We start from the raw sequence: 16040 nt of genomic DNA on the forward strand, positions 1-16040 counted from the left end.
GTGGAACTGTTCAGGGATTTTGATGCATTCTGAAGTACCCTTCGGAACAAACCTGTCACAGACTCCAGGTGCTCCCTAGACACCCATGTCTTCCAATGAGTTTATACTAATCTATTTACACAGACTCTACAAACCAGCCACAGCCATGGCTCAGGGCAGATTAGTTTAAATCCTGCCACCTCTAAGTGTCCCCTGCAGACATGCATCCCCCCGCCAGTCTGTCATCTTGAAGCAGGTGCCCACTTGAATCTTAGTGTGTGACATGGTCATGCAATTAATTTAAACCTATCAGAAACCCCCCCATCACTTAACGACCAGGCAGTGATGTGTGATTCTTGGCCTATTTGACTCAGGGGCCACATCAATCAGTGCCAAGAGGTCTTTTATACCAGTCTTCATGTGTCTGATTCCAGCCACTGTGCCATGCTTGAATTGGGCTTAACTGGGATGACATAGGACTAGAATCTGGCCACCCCTGTCTCCTTTCCAACCACTGGGTCCACCCTTTCCCTCTATGATGCTGAGAGAATTCTGCTCACTTCTCTAGGATCCCTGGAGTCCACTCTACAGGCAATGTGGGTGTTCCCAGTGACAGAAGAGCCTTTCACTGAAATCACTTCTGTTTCCACATTTGAACACCACAGGGGAGGAAATGTTACCTGGCGGCTGGAGATGAGATGAAGGGGAAGGTATAGAGAGACTAAATCTCAAGCTGTCTCTAGTCTGGTGCTCTGTGACTCAGGATGAAGCTTCCGGTGATACGTGGCATGAAGCTCAGTACCCAGAGGGGTGGTTTCTTTCATTTGCTTAGCATTAACAACAGATTTTATCCCCTGAATGTCTAAGTCCCCAAGTGTCACTGAAATGTGGCAGTGTGGTTTCACAGCAGACAGAATTCAGTAGACAGTGTCCAGGTAGAAACCCAGAGAAGGAAATGGCACCCCTGCCCACAACCCATCTATTAGAGCCGCAACTAGAAAGTAAGCCTAGAGTTGGGAGGGTCTGGGCTATGCTGTCAAATATATATGGCACCTGTGCCTCTTTCATGGAAACTCTTAGCAATTCTTCAGGATAACCTGGAGAAATGTGACAAATGGAATGAAAAAAGAAGAAAGCGTGATTTGAGTCATTTGATCCAGCCTGGGCTCTAGCTCTGACCTCATCAATTTCACATGACACTATCAGTTATTTCCAAAAGACAATATGAATGATTTATTACATGGGTGTGACAAGTTAGAAAATACTCTTTGCTTGGGAGTTTATAACTGTGTGACTTTAATTATTGAGACATAGGCTAAGTATTATTCATTCATTGTAAAGGAAAAAAAGCACCCACGATACACAGGTCGCTGTCAAAATGAGAGGGTTGTTAAATAAAAACACTCCACTTTGCACGACACTATTGTATGAGGAGACGTCTACGTGTAGTTGCACGTAGTTTCCATTAGTAGGAACATTTTGTGTCTTGGCTTTGAATGCCACCACCACCTGGTGGTGTGTACTATTTATTCTGTTACTCTGCTTGGCATTAACTCTGCTTTGGACCATGAAACTTTGCTATATTTGTCTGTAGACACACTTTGTAGCATGAATCTTAATGAGTTCTTGTCAGTTTCTCAGCTAATCCTATTTCCTCAGACTGGAAGCCTTTGAGTCCTCATCCAGAATGGGTGTCAGCTGAACTGCTGCTAGAAGCCTAAAAGCTTAACCAGCCAAAAGCTTCTAGTTTCTGGTCTTCACGCCTTACATATCTTCCTCTTTCTGCCATCACTCCCTGGGATTAAAGACACGTGTCACCATGCCTGGCTGTTTCCAATGCGGCCTTGAATTTACAGAGATCCAGAAGGATTTCTGTCTCTGAAATGCTGGGATTAAAGGCGTGAGTGCCACCATTTTCTAGCCTCTGTATCTAGTGGCTGTCTGTTCTCTGACCCCAGATAAATTTGTTAGGGTGCACAATATTTTGGGGTACACGATACCACCACAACACTTATTTTTTTAAACTTGTTATTTTAAACTAACACAGTCACTGTACATATTTATGGGGTCGAATGTGGTTTTTCCAGTTACTTCTTGAGGCCAGTAAGGGTTACAAGTGGCGTCAGTGGCCTCTATGGTCCACTAGGTGGCAGACTTCTCCCAGCGAGCGCCGGGCCTGTTGGTACCTGGGAGAGGACTGACTGCAAAAGCCTCCCAACTCTGCTTTCTCCCGTTGCCTTGACCTGGAAAATCACTGGGCTACCTTGGAGGCCGGATTTAGATTTCCTGCTCAAACCACCGTTACCCTATTTAGAGGAGTGAAATCAGGGTCAGCCTGTTACCGTTCCAGGAGAGGAGGCGACAGAGAAGCCGTTCTTGTGCTCCGCTGAAGAGAAGGGCTTGTTCCTGCTTTTAAAGACGTTTTTCCAAAACCAGAAAAATGCTGTGTTTTAAAAGTGAAATGAGACATGTTTGGAAGAACAAACAAAGCTGCTGATGGAGCGAATCGTAGGTACATGTTCCGAACCATGGAAAATATTTCCGGGGATATTTATGTGGGTAAATACTTTTATTTATTTATTTACTTTTTCGTTTCCCGAAATCATTTGAGAAGTGTCATTGTAAGCGAAGCTTAGGATACAAATGTGGAAATAAAATAAAATAGCTAATAAAATGCTCCCAAAATTTAGTTTTCTCCGATTTTTCTTTTCTTTTCTTTTTTCTTATAGGCGTTTTTTTCATTGATTTTTTTTTTTTTTTTTTTTGAGTACTCTGGTTGATATGTTTTAAAAGAAATAACAATTGGGGGGCTGCGGGGCTGGCTCAGTTGCCTATTGTGCAAGCATGAGGACCTGAGTTCGGATCCCCAGAACTCCAGCACAGCTTTATGCATCTGTAACCCCGCTAGAGACAGGCAGATCCCTGGGGCTTGCTGGCCAGCCAGTTCAGAGGAATCCTTGAGCTCCAGGTTCAGTGAGAGACCCTGTCTCACAAACTAAGGTGAAGAGAGATTGAGGAAGATGCCCAGTGTTAACTTCTGGCTTCCACACACATGTGCACACACACACAAGGGGACCCACTCACCCATGCTCCCCTACTAGAGAAATGAAAAGGAAGTTTCTCATTAGTAGATGCTAGGACAGCAAGCTCAGAGGAAGAATGTAGTAGGAAAGTCACATGACTTAAACTGCATCATGGGATTAGCCTGAAATTTCTTTTGGCTCCAGAAACAAGTATAAGTAGAAATTCTGGTAGAAATAGAAATTCTGGTAGCTGATGTGGAAGAACAAGGCTGTAATCCCAGCATTTAAGAATTGGAGGCAGAAAGATCAAGAATTCGAGGTCATTTTTTGGTGACAAGTTTGAAGCCAATGATGTATGAGAGACTCCATCTCAAAATAAGACAGTAACAACAAATAACAATAACAAACAAACACCCAATAAAGCCCATAGCCACCACCACATAGAAGTCTTGATCAGGGGGAAAAAACACATAGAAATTAGGATGTGGAAGGGAAATGTCAGGTTCTGACGTGATGATGTGTCTCACACGGTTGACCACCTGTGGGTTTCTTAGCCGACTCCCTGCCAAAGACAGGAATGGAGGAAGGGGGTAGATACTTGCCGCCACTTCTTCCTTCCTCTTATTCTCCAGTCATTTTTGACTTTTATTTTCAAGCACTGGGGTTTAGACCTAAGTCCTTGTGCATGTCAGGCGAGCACTCTGCCACTGAGCCACACTCCCAGTACCAACCTCCCCCTTTCTTTTTCTTCTTTCTCTTTCTCTTTTTTGAGACATGGTTTCACTACAGAGATAAGGCTGTCCTTGACTCTCTTCCCCCCTGTCTCAGCCTCCCGAATGCTAGAATTCAGAGTGTCAGCCCCTCTGCCAGGTCCAGATGCCATTCTTTACTTCCCAAATGTCTCTTTCTGCTTGTCTGTTGACTAACCATTACAACTTTCAAAGCCACCTCCCCATAAAAATGCCACAGCCTGAATGCCTCTGGAGGAAAAACGCTAGGAAATTCAGAAAGAAAGTCGAGGTGATAAAAGTGGTCTTGTTCAGTTGTTAAACCTGGCAACCCTGCCAGTGGTGAGTGGGTTCTCAGTTTCATTTCTTCTCAGCTCATTTCCTCCAAATTCAAAGAAAAAAAAATCTGCACTTGAAATGGAAATACACAGAGGAGTGAGAGCAGAGAATGGGTGATCTGTAGTGGAAAGATAGTCTGAGCAAAAGATCAACATTTAAAAGTCATAAAAGGTTTTAATCAAAATAGGAAATCAAAGATTACTGAAGATTAAAGGAATGCAGAGGCTAGGGTGTATTTACATAGCATCACAGTTTTAATTATGATTTACTGTACTATTTGGGATATTGTCTTTGTGTATGATACCCAAATCCACTTAGCATTTAAATGTTGATTAATACTAATTATTTTTTTACTTTAAAAGTATTTTGCATCCCTAGCACAGTGGCTTGGAAACTTGACCACATAAGAACCACCTAGAGTGGCTTTAAAAAAAAATGACAACAGCCTAGGCTGCTGGGAATGCTCAAACACCCAATCAGATACTCAATCAAACGCTCAATCCTCCTGTTTCAGCACCCCTGTCTCCAAAGCTCTGTGGTTATTGGCAAGTGACACCACTCCCAGCTGGAGGCAGGTGGCTTTAAAAACTCTCCACTGACCCTAGAGCAAAGGAATACAACTTCGGGGTGGGGTGGGTGGAGTGGGGTAGGTGGGACGCAGCCTGGTCCTCACAGGCAATGGCAGTGTTTAGTCTAGGATGCAGACTGATATTGTGCACACATATTAGTAGTTTGAACCAAACAACTGCAGAGGAAGTACGGTGTTTTTCAGTGCTCTTCCAGACAGAGCAGACGGGTCAGATACGGGATGAGAAATGGTTGAGTTAAGGATGACTCTAGACTTTTGGCCCAAGAAAGAATGATAAAGTCGCCTATAATGCAGGTGGAGAGGCAGTATGAATAACAAGGTTGTTAGAATAGAGAGCTGGAGAATTGGTTTTTGGATGTAGGAAAAATTGGGACTGAAATAGGAATATTGAGAGGTTGAAACAAACCTGAGCTACATAGCTAGCTTTTTCTCTTCTTTTCTCTTCTTTCTTTTCTTTTCTTTTTCTTCTCTTCTTTTTTCTTTTCTTCCTTCCTTCCTTCATTTCTTTTCTTTTCTTCTTCTTCTTCTTCTTCTTCTTCTTCTTCTTCTTCTTCTTCCTCCTCCTCCTCCTCCTCCTCCTCCTCCTCCTCCTCCTCCTCCTCCTCCCCTCCTCCTCCTCTTCCTTCTCTAAATGCCACCTCCAGGTGGTTCTTATGCAATCAAGTTGGGTTTACCCGTGCTAGGGATTAAAAAGCAAAATAAAAGGGAAAAAAAAAACAGTGAAAAATCATTAGATATTCAGGTCAAAATTTTAGGTAGGCAGTTGTGAAATTCTAAATGCACCATTTGGCAGTCATGAGCATCTGGATACTATTGAAAGCCGAGATGTCAGGTGATAACCTAAGGAGTGAGTAGAGGGGGTAAGGGTGGAGACTGGTCTCTAGTAGGAGGTGAGAGGGGCGGGGGAAGGAGTTAGGTGAGGAGGAGCAGCTAGCAGGTGAAGCAGCGCCCCCTCCAGGACAGAGAGCAACCTCTGCCTTGCAATCCATGGAGGCCACCAGGAGAAGACAGGGAGAATGGGTGAGTAAGATTTCCTGCACAAAGAGAGCATGTGCTGGGACCACCCAGGGTTTCCCTGGGCATGTGCGGGGAAAGCCAGAGAGGGAAGGACACTGGAACTCTGGGGAGGGTGTAGGAAGTGTGGTCCAGTGAGGCAGAGTAGAGAGAGAGGGATGGGAAAACTGCAGATGTGTATACAGAAGTGTGTGGGCCCATGAATCGGAGGTCCCTGAGAATTAAGAATAGTGGTAATGGTTGGCAGATCAATTGGAAGGAAAGAGTTGGGTCAGGCAGAGTTTGAGTTACAAATTTAACAGAGAAATGGTTTGGGGAGAAGATGTTTTGGAGGAGTGGTCACAGTGTTAGGGATGGAATTCAGAGCTTTGTGCATAGTAGGGAAGTGCTCTACCACTGAGCTACACCCTTTGCCGAAATTACGTGTCTATTGATCCAGGTAGCTCATATCTTTAATGAAGTTGAGGAAGTGGATGGTAATTTGGAGGGACAGGGTTGACAGCAGGGCAATGCACAGTCAGATGGCACAACCTCCATAGGAGCAGAGATTTTAAAGGAGGGTACCTGTGGGTCAATGAGCTAAAGCAAGAGTGGGCACTGGGGGCATCCACATCCTGCCTTCTACCCCGTGTAGGGAAGGTGTATTTCCACAGGAGGTAAGTATTAGAAGAGGGGAGGCCCACTGTGCAGGCTGTTATGACGTAAAGGCTTGATGAAGAAGAGCTGAGGAAGGAGAGTTTAGAACACATGATGGACTGATTAAACTATGACTATGAGGCAGCATGGCATCCCATCAGCCCCCTCTCCTTCTAGGCCTGGACTTCTTAAGTCTGTGTTCCCAGGGTGGTTCTCTGTGGCCTGAAGCAGGGACCTGGTGGCCAGCAGACACTCGGTGAGCAGCAAGTGGCAGCTCTGAATATCCTATCCCAGAGAAACTCCCAGTCTCCCACGTTACCAGGAGAGCATAGGGGCCATACACAGACCCCACATGAGAGCACGGAGGAACCTCAACATCCCGGTGGGAGACACAGTGAGGTGAGCAAGCAGCAGGAACCTCTGGTACCCTGGAGGCAGAGTGATGACCTATATTTCTTTGTGTCGACTTTAACTCAATCTCAATGAGGTCTGATGTGGGTGGGTTCGGCTCTTTTCAAAGGACAGGAATAGGATGAGCGGAAGGCATGGTTTTCAAAGAGGGCTGTGTAGAAATCACTGTACAATGACATGCTTGGAAAGAATGAAAGGAAATTCAACATTGTAGAACACAGAGGTTGCGCCTTTTAAATGAAGAATAACCAATTAAATGGTTATGTAATATCTCACTAGTCATTGAATTACCTCTGGTTGTATATACTGTTTTCCTAAAGTTAATCTTTATTCCGTTATGAAGGAATGAATCAAATTTCATGAAAAGAAATCTGGCCTCTTTATTTAAATGCGCTGGACAAAAAGTCTTTCTGTGGCTTAGTATTTTTTCAGTTTTAACTTAATAAAGAGGAGCCTGAGGGATGAAAAAAAGAGGTCAGGTTTTTTTCTTTTCCATTTGAGGTCCATAAATAGACTGAAAAGCGGTGAAAGGTAAAGAAGACATCAACCCAGAAAATCCTCAGTGTTGCTGAGGACACACTATAGCAACTGTTCATGGTCCCAACAACAATGTAGTCACTAATTCAACAAATAACTGTATCAGAGCCTCTCAAGGGATCTGCATGCACAGAGTTAAATATCACATTGGTTTGTTCTTAGAGATCATCTAGTGTGAAGGCTGACAGGAAAAAAGACTAATTCGATATAGTTAGTGCTGGAAGGAGCTACAACATGTTGATGAGCTATGGGAACAAGATGCAGGGGGTGTGAAGGAGGTATCATGAGAGAGATGGACGTTCTGCTTAGTCTTTTTTTTTTTTTTTTTTCTGGAGCTGAGGACTGAACCTAGGGCCTTGCACTTGCTAGGCAAGTGCTCTACTACTGAGCTAAATCCCTAATCCCCTTCTGCTTAGTCTTTGAGAGAAGAAGAAAATGTTACTATACATGGAATGTAGTTGAAGGATTCTGGAGGGAGACAACAGCAAATGTAAAAAAAGAAAGGAGGCGTGAAAGTGTACATTCTGAAAAATCACAGTTGTACTGTGATGTTCACTTGGGGCAATGCCAACAAGTTCGATTAGGCAGATAGACTAAGGGGCTGGACTGATAGCTCAGTGGTTAAGAGTCCATACTATTCTTGTAGAGGACCTGAGTTCAGTTGTCAACATCCATGCTCTGTAGATCACAATCAGGTGTAACTTCAGCTCCAGGGGAACTGACCTTCTCTTGGGGGCTTCCATAGCACCAGTATTTATGTGTACATACCTACCCTCACACATATACACAATTTAAAATAAAATAAAATAAAATAAACTAGATTGTGATCTACACACCATGCCCACAGGAATGCTTCCCAAAATAATCACAGGTGGAGTTTAGGCAGAAGGACCCACATAAGCTGCCACCTCTTCCCAAGAGAAGGAGAAGCTAGAGCATGGTGGCTGGAGGCGGGACAGAGAGAAAGCAGCTTCCATACTTCCCCTTCTCCTCATAAGCTGTTCTCAGCACATTACTTGCTACATTATTTCTGTTTGACAAATAGGTATTGAATGAATAAATGAAAGAAGAGAACATATGACTTCTGCATTGGGAGCATGGCTTCAGGATGTGGGTGGGCTGAGACACCTGTGCCTCTTCTTTTATTCCTCACTAGATCAGCTGACTCAGTCCTCATGGCTTTAATGCTCCTGGCTGATAAATGCGAAGTGCCAGCCATGGAGGCTGAGTGGGAAAGACACACCGTGTGGGCTGGAGCTTGGTGCCAAGGGAGAAGAGTTAGTAAAGACGTCTGCAAAAGGACAGGTCCCTTTGTTTTTCCTAGGACTGAGACCTTGAGTGACTTCCAAACATAGAGTTCACTGGAGTGGCAGCCCAGGCTCCTGATGGCAGTGGGCTGAGGAATAAGGGGAAGGAAGGAAGAGTAGATGGTGAGGGAGACGTTCTTTTGAAAGTTTTGTCTCTGAAGCTTAAGAGGAAGGCATGATCAAAGGATGGTGGCAGGTTGATAAACTTAGGAAAACAAGTAGAGGGGAGAAGGTAAAGCCAGAGAGAGTAATGGAGCTTGAATAGAGATAGTTATAACTTAGAGACGATTTGCTTTTTAAAAGGAACCGGTAGACAATGAAAGTCTTCGGAGGAGGACAGAGGAATGGACTGAAGCATGTGGGTCCCTGTGGTCCTTGTGTTATATTGATAACACCCAGATAAGTGAGGTTCCTTGAATTGATTTCAGTCAGCTATAAAATTCTTTGACTTGAAGTGTTGTAAGTTCGGTGATGAATATACAAAAAAATGAGACTCCTCCCAAGGCACACTTTGCCTTGAGTATAGCTTAGTTTTAGATCCTTTCCTCATATCATAGTATCTGTAAGAATAAAGGAGATTAGCAAGCAAGAAAGAGTGTTAGTGATGTAAGAAGTTCAGGAATATGAAAGCCATCTCTCTGCTCATTAATAAGCACATTGATATTCTTGACCTAGAGACTGTGCATGTTTTCCTTATTTTGTATATATTACCCCAGAGTATGAAATCTTAGCATGAGGGGAACCAAAATTAAATTAGTTCCTTATCTAAGGCTTTTAGATGCTCTGGTACAAACCCCTCAAGGATAATACACTGATCATTTCCCTGTGGATGGTGAAATTACAGTTTGCATAATTATTTCCTCATGATTTAATTGAAAACATTGAAGATTAAGTACACGGATGCCAGGGACTCTAATGCAGGGCAACACATTTCCCCCTTTCATCTCTGCAGTGCTTTCAGGCTGTGGAGTTTAAACAGAAGTGTTTGTGGAACACAGGATGAGTTTGGATGTGGGGTTGGGCCACTGTGTGGTGTATTTCAGCACTGGCCTCTGAGCTTTAGGCTCCTAGGGAGAGCAGAGGCCAGCCATTGCACTCTTTCATGTCTCACTTCTTAATTCTGCCATCAGCTCTGGCAATGACCCTGTTTTCAAACGTTCACTCTGGCAGCTCAGAACTGCAGGCTTCTCATTGCCTGGACCTCATGAATACTCCCGCTCTTCCTTCCATCCCATGTCACCCCCCCTACTTCTGAACTCTTTAAAGCACAGCCAGTTACATACTGGGGACCTGCTGGCTCTCCTTGGTTCCATCTCTTCCTTCTTCTCTGTCACCTGTTACTTCGGAATTTGCCACTAGCATGACCTCCATATTCTTTCTGTCCTTGTTGCTCTAAGCCAGTTACAGCCACTGCCTCCTCTATCCCCTGGCGGGGTGAAGCTGTGGAACAGAGCATCCAGCTTTGTCTGGTTTGGCCTCTGGAGTCTTTTCTCCTATCTCTTCTACCCCTACATCTAGATGCCTGGCAAAGAGGCCGCTCCCTGTATCATTTCTGCTGGTGCTTGCCTGTACTGCCCTTGCAGACATGCCTCTCCTGAATAAATGCCCCCCTCCTTTCCTGGGCAGCCTCTCCCATCAGCTAGAGCAGGAAGTAATTTCATTGACCTACTCTTCCTGTGGTGTGCATTAGAGGTTTGGCTTCAGCTACCTTAACAATGAGATTCTGGATGACTGAGGGCTTGGAGACAAGTAGGTCTTACTCAAGCTTGTGTGTTGTTGTCTAACAAGAATATCTTCTTAATAGAGGTTCTGGTTAGTTTCGTGACAAATGGACACAAGCTAGAGTCATCTGAAAGGAGGAAACCTTAATTGAGAGAATGCCTCCATAAGATCTGGCTGGACATGCTCTTAACTAATGATTGATGGGGGAGGGCCCAGCCCATGGTGGGTGGTGCCATTCCCTGGGCTGGTGGTCCTGGGTTCTATAAGAAAGCAGGCTGAGCAAGCCATGGGGCGCAAGCTAGTAAGCAACACCCCTCCCTGGCCTCAGCATCAGTTCCTGCCTCCAGGTTCCTGCCCTGTTTGAGTTCCTATCCTGGCTTCCTTCAATGATAGATTACAATGTGTGGGTGTAGGTCAAATAAACCCTTTCCTCCCCAACTAGTTTTTTGGTCATAGTGTTTTACTGCAGCAATATAAACCAACCCCAACTAAGACAGTGTATGCATACTCCACGGAATTCTTTCTTGTCTTCGTTTACCAGTCAACACTTCCATTTTTATTTTCATACATTCCTAGTAGAATAGAGCACTTTTGCTGTGTGTTTCACCCACATTGTGATGATGGTGGTGGTGGTGGTGAGAGAATGTGAATATTCTGGAACCTCACATATATAATTTCCTTCACTTCACTCCCCATACTTAGTTGCTTTTCTGTAGCCATGCATGTGTGAAGGTCAGAGAACAGATCGTCGGGGAGAACCAGTCAGCTCTCTCCTACTTTGTGGAACACTGGGGTCAAACTCAGCTCATCAGCCTTGAAGGCAAGCACTTTTATGCACTGAGCCACCTCTCTGGCTCCAGAATGTTTCATTAGAGATGTTAAATTGTCAAATTAATAGAAAAGTAAAACAAACAAACAAGCAAAAAACAAACAAAGACAACAAAGAGGGACTTGCATCAAGGAAATACGGCTTGATGCCTCACAACAGTGTTCTGTTCTTTTAGGAAAGTGAACGGAGACATGCCTGTGCCTGAGGTTTCAGAGCAGGTCTTGGGTCCTCTCAGCTATCAGGAATAGTTAGTAAACTACTTCAAATTGTGTGGGTGTTGAGTGAAGGACTGTGTATTTTCCAAATACACAATTCCAACTCATTAGATTTTAGTTGGTTAAAAAGTTTAATACATTAATTTTTTTCTTAAGAATTTCCTAGAGTTTCCTAGAGTTTAATATATTATTTTCTTTCTTAATATAAATGTAGGACTTGAAAAACAATTTCATTCCTAATCCCAGAGAAGATAACACTGGGATACCATTCAGAATTTTTGTTCTGAGGATGGAGGAAATGATCATGATTGCTGTTTACCAACGTATCTGATGAGGATCTTTTGAGATGGGTGCTATTCCGCTGGGCTGAGAGAAGGCACATAGCTTCTTTATAGTTGTATCTTTTTTAACTGGCGGAGTCAGCACTAGAATGTAGGACATTCTAGTTCCAAAATCTGTATTTTAGTCTCTTGAAAATAAGGTGCTGGTGAGGAGAAGGCCAGAGTCGGTATGAGAGGGAAATGGACTGGGGAGGAGAACATTCCTACAGGAAATTATAGTTTATTTGGTACCAACTCAGGAAAGATGCCAGATGAGATGTTGCCATGCGATGTGATAATGAGGGTCATGATAAGAAATAATAGACTGTATCCCTTAAAAAAGAAAGCAGGGAAGGACACTGAAAATGCACAAGGGAAAAAAAAGAAAATGAACAAGGGGTAGATTAGAATTCTCCAGAAGAGCAGAGCTGATCGAATGAATATGTGTTGAAAGAGGACCTATTCGATTGTCTTATGAGATGCTGTCTGGTAGTCCAACAATGGCTATCTTCTGCATCACTGGCTTGGTGGTCATGAATTGCTCTAGTTCATGCTTGTCTTAAAATTTCTGTATTTTTCCATCTTTTTAAAAAGTCAGTGTTGCTATATGTACAAAACTTGATTGACAGTTGTTTACAGCTTTTTCTTTCTTTTTTACAGCTTGATATATGTTGTTCTGTGCTTTCTTGGACTTCACAGTTTTTGTTAAAAAATGTGATGCTGTTCCAATGTGTCTGCCTTTTTAAAGTAGGCTTTTCTCTTACAAATTTTTCCTTTTCTCTTTTATGTATCATGTGTGCATGTGTGTGCACAAGCATGTGTTATATGCTCACCTGTGTGTGTTGGTCAGAGCTTGACTTTGGATGTCTTCTATCATTTCCCACATATTTTTTGAGGCAGAGTGTCTTGCTGAACCTGGAGCTCACTGTTTTGGCCAGGCTGACTGGCAGGCAAGCCTTGTCTCTGCCTGTCTCTGGCCCCTGGCACCAGGGTTACAGATATGAGCTGCTACTCTTATCTATTACATGGATGCTAACATAGGTCCTCATGCTTTTCAGCAAGTACTTTATCCACCGAGCCACCCACCCAGACCTCTGGCCTGTAATATTCTTTCTTTGTTTTTCAGTTTTGGCATCTTGACTCTAATGTGCCTTGGATGGTTACTTATTACATCATGTATACTTAGGGTTTTAAATGTCTCTTGTGTTTGGATGCACATTACTTTCCCTGTTTTGTAAAATGTTTGCTATAATTTCATTCAACAGAGCTTTTTTTTTGAGACAGGGTTTCTCTGTGTATCCCTGGCTGTCCTGGAATTCTCTCCATAAACCAGGCTGGCCTTGAACTCAGAGATCTACCTGCCTCTGTCTCCCAAGTGCTGGGATCAAACAGCTTTTAATGCTTGTATTTTGATCTGTTTCTTCTTTTATTCCATGAATTCTTAGGTTTATTCTCTTATTTTACAAATTGAATTTATTTATTTATCTCTCTGTGTGTATATGTGTATGTACAGGGTTTTGTGTGTGTGTGTGTGTGTGTGTGTGTGTGTGTGTGTGTGTGTGTGTGTGTGTGTTTAGGTCAGGGGACAACTTGCAAGTGTTGGTTCTCTTCTACCATGTGGGTCCTGGGGATCAAACTCAGGTCATTAGGCTTGTTGGTAAGACTAATACTTACCATCTGAGCCATCTTGCTGACCCAGGTTTGGTCTCTTGATCATATCTCAGAGTTGTGAAAGGTTGTAGTCATGTTCTTTTTTCTACTCACTCACATTGAAAGTCAATATCACCCCAACCTTGATTAAAGGAGATCCATATTTAGTATTAGAAAGAACTAAAACTTTTAAACACAAAAACCTCTCATCAATAAAGAATTGCACAAACAGTTCTTGGAAATACAAATGGCTAATACATATTTGGAAAAGCATAAAGCATCCTTAGCCGCCAGAGATATGGAAAGTAAAGCAACATTGAGATCTATCTCACCTTGGTCAGTATGGCTGCCATGAAGAAGCAGATGAGTGCTGACAGGTGTGTATGAGAAAGAGAGCTAATGCTGGGAATGTAGCTGGCACAGCTTCTGTGACTAATGTGGAGCTCCATGTGACCCAGATATGCCTTTACTGGGTGCATCCTCCAAAGAAGTTAATAAGTGAGCTTATCACAGAGATGCTTGTGTATCTGTGTTAATTATACTAGTCACAATAGCCAAGATATGGAGCTACACCAGGAGCCTGGGAACAAGTGAGTAGATAAAGACAACATGGTACATACACACAGTAGGGTTTTGTTCAGCCTTAAAGAAGAATGAAATGATTGGTTTTGCAGGAAAAGGAATAGAACCAGAGACCATTATGTTAAGGGAAACAAACCATATCCAGAAAAACAAATATCATACATGAAAGCTAGATTTAAATAAACATGTGTATGTGTGACATAAAAGCAAGATTTTAATAAACGTGTGTGTGTGTGTGTGTGTGTGTGTGTGTGTGCGTGTGTGTGTGTGTGTGTGACATGAAGATCAAAGTGAGGTTATGAGAAAGGAAGGGCAGGTCTGAAAGGAGAGGCAGGGTAGGAAGAGAGGATAATTGAGGAAAGACAGATTATATTTATATCTAGACTTTAATATCTGTATGTATATTTATATTTATGTCTCTTTGTATGACACCAAAGCAGAGGAGTAACTATCGGGAGGGAAGGGGGCCAGCAGCATGGAGGGAAGGAGGTATGAGGGGAGGGAATGACAGGAGAATGCGTATAAGATGAAAAGTTATATATTTGTGAAATTCACAATGAAATCCATTTGTCTAGGTTACTTTTCTATTACCATGGAGAGATACCATGACCAAAGTGACTTACAGAAGAAAGTGTTTATTAGGGTTTACTGTTTCAGAGGCTGAGTCCAAGACCATCATGTGAGGAGCATGGCAGTAGGCAGGCAGGCATGGTGCTGTAACTGTAGCTGAGAGCTTACATCCTTATATACAAGCAGAAGGTGGAGAGGGGGTAGAGAGAAAGAGCCAACTGGGAATGGGGTGAGCTTTTGAAACCTCAAAGCCTACCCATCCCTAGTGATGCACCTCTTCCAACAAGCCCACACAAAACAGTTCCACTAACTGGAGACCAAGTGTGCAAACATATGAGCCTATGGGGGCCATTGCCATTCAAACCACCACATCACTATTTTGTAAGCTAATTGTCACTGTTGTTGCCTACGCCAGTGGCTCATCTTCCTCCTTGGTCTGACTATGGCTCTTCACTGACTCTGGAGAAAATGCTCATGCTCTGTCATGCTACTGAAGTCCAGTAAAAGAATTAGGACCCTGCATTTTGGGTGGTGTAGATACAAGCTAAATGCCAAGAATGTTGTTGGGCTATTCTCTCAGACTTGGTATTTTTAATTACCAGTGTTTTCTGCAAATACAATTATGTATGCTAATAAGACATTAAGTGAAATACAAGCCAGGCTGAATGCTGAGGAAGGTTTTTGCTGACAACTTCATTAAACATATATGAGGAAGTGAGTCAACCATTTCAGCTGAAAGGAGATCCAGTCGACAATGGGCAGGAAATAAAGGCACACCACCAGGGCTTAGAGATATAGGAACATGAGAACTATAGTTCTGAAGATGAGAATGATTGGCTTTGGCTTAGATGAGTACCATTATAGAGAATTAATGAGGCTTTGTTTATTCATTTATTTTTCCTGTATCATGTACTTCTACAAGGCAATGGGTTAGGATGTGGAACAATACTGGGGGTGTAACAGCTTGGTCATTACAAATTTAAGAAGGCTAACATTAACCAGGAATTTTCAAGACAACCATAGGCTAGTTGACAGTTTGAGAAAATCATTTACTATTACTTTTATTTTTTTTTCAATTCTCTTATATTTCCCTCCCTTCTTTTTTCACCTGTAGTGTTAGGAATTGAACTTAGGTCTTCACACACGATACAGCAAATGCTCTACCACTGAGCTATAGCCCCAGCCCCCAAATTTCTGTTTTTAAAATGTATAGTTAGAAATGTATCAAATTAACTTCACAGTTCAATGAAAAGTAAAATAAATGGCTGCACACTCATGCTTCAGCTTAAGAAACAGAACATTATAAAAACTCAGAAGGCCCTTAAGGAACCTTCTCCCAGTGAACCTATATTGTAGGTTGTTTATGCTCTTTTTGGGGGGCCTGCCACCCAGCCCAAATAAATTACACATGGAAGGCTTATTCTTAATTATGAATGCCTGGCCTTAACTTAGCTTAGTTTCTCGCCAGCTTCCCTTAACTTAAATTATTCCAAGTACATTTTACCTCCAGGCTTTTCCTTTTCTCTAACTTCTGTAAATCTTACTCTTACTCAGTGGCTTGCTGTGTAGCTGGGTGGCTGGCCCCTGGA

The 16040-nt window shown here is 42.9% G+C and overlaps 1 long non-coding RNA gene across 1 annotated transcript in view; it reads left to right on the top strand.

Moving 5' to 3' along the window:
- Positions 1-2206: 2206 nt before the first annotated feature.
- LOC118585133 overlaps positions 2207-16040 on the top strand; it is a 41894-nt gene continuing 28060 nt past the window's right edge. The window contains exon 1 of the long non-coding RNA XR_004945148.1: positions 2207-2491. This is a non-coding gene — a long non-coding RNA (uncharacterized LOC118585133). The remainder of the gene's footprint in view (positions 2492-16040) is intronic.

Source organism: Onychomys torridus, chromosome 6, assembly GCF_903995425.1.
Source record: "Onychomys torridus chromosome 6, mOncTor1.1, whole genome shotgun sequence".
Classification (NCBI taxonomy): Eukaryota; Metazoa; Chordata; class Mammalia; order Rodentia; family Cricetidae; genus Onychomys; species Onychomys torridus.